Raw genomic sequence first — 1,331 nt, 5'->3', positions numbered from 1 at the left:
CTGGGTTCACATCCCAAAGCTGAGGAGAATTTAAGAATTACAGAGAAAATAGGGAAAATAAGAGACTGGAGAGTCAATAATTTTAGGGAAAACGAGGGAATCTCTCTGGGTTTTCTAGCCACATGTGGGGAGAGGAGAGAGAAGGGGAAGAACTAGAGAGAATTGTTCTCAGGTTTTGAGACGGAAAGAAATGGCACAAACAGGAAAAGGATGCGAGTAGCTCACCCCCGTGACCATAGGCGTGTGCAGCACATTTCATTAGGGTGTGCACCCAGGGAGCCCCGCCCTAGCCCCACCCCATCCACTGCCTCCCACTTCCTGCCCCCTGGCTGCCCCCCTCAGAACCCGCAACCCCCCCTGCTCCTTGTCCCCTGACTGCCCCCTCCTGAGACCTCCCCACTGTAACTGCCTCCCTAGGACCCTACCCCCTACCCGTCCCCCTGACCCTTATCCAAACCCCCTCCCCCAGACAGACCCCTGGGACTCCCGACACTCTGCTCCCTGCCTGCCCCAACCCCGCTCCACCCCCCTACAGGCACCCCCCAAACCCTCAACCCATCCAACCCCCTGCTCCTTGTTCCCTGACCGCACCCTCCAGAGGCCCCCCCACCCCCTAATCACCCCCCAACTATCCAACCCCCCTCCCCACCTCCTGGCAGCTCTGTCTAGTGGCTGCTCCCACCCACACACTCAAAGTGGCAGAGGAGGTTCCCTCTCCTTCGGGGGGAAGGTTGCCTAGTGGTTAAGGCACAGGACTCAAGCTCAGGTGTTCTGGGTTCGAGTCTCTGCTCTGCCACAGACTCCCTGCTTAGCCTTGGGAAAGTCACTTCACCTCATTGTGCCCTAGATCCCGCCTGCCCAATGGGGCCAACACTGACCCTGCCTCCTGGGCTAAATCCATCCATGGCTGGGTGATGGGGGGGGAGGAGATACCAACATGGGGAGAGTTGGGCTGAATTTCTCCACAGCTGGAGAGTGGGAGCCAGCTCCACAGGGGGGATGGGGCAAGAGGGGCTCAGGCCAGCTCCACACAGAGGGGGGGTCAGGGCTTCAGCCCTGCAACTTTGCCACTAAGGTGGCTGGGGCTCCCGAGCCGGGAACTTCAGCCCCACATCTTCTGCCAGGGCCCGGGGCTTCTCCTGCCTGCCCCAGGGGGGCTCCTCTCCCTCCACCCCCACCCCAGTGCAGCTCCTGCTGGGGTCTGGGGCTCCCCCCACCCCCGCCTCCCAATCCAGCGGGGATTCTCCTCCCCCTCCAGCTCGGCTCCTCTCTCCCCCCCCACGCTGGTACCTGGAGCTTCTCCTCCCCCAACCTCCCCCAGCCCCAGCCCA

Source organism: Mauremys mutica, unplaced genomic scaffold (genome assembly GCF_020497125.1).
Source record: "Mauremys mutica isolate MM-2020 ecotype Southern unplaced genomic scaffold, ASM2049712v1 Super-Scaffold_100379, whole genome shotgun sequence".
Classification (NCBI taxonomy): Eukaryota; Metazoa; Chordata; order Testudines; family Geoemydidae; genus Mauremys; species Mauremys mutica.
Note: the sequence above shows the minus strand (reverse complement) of the source record.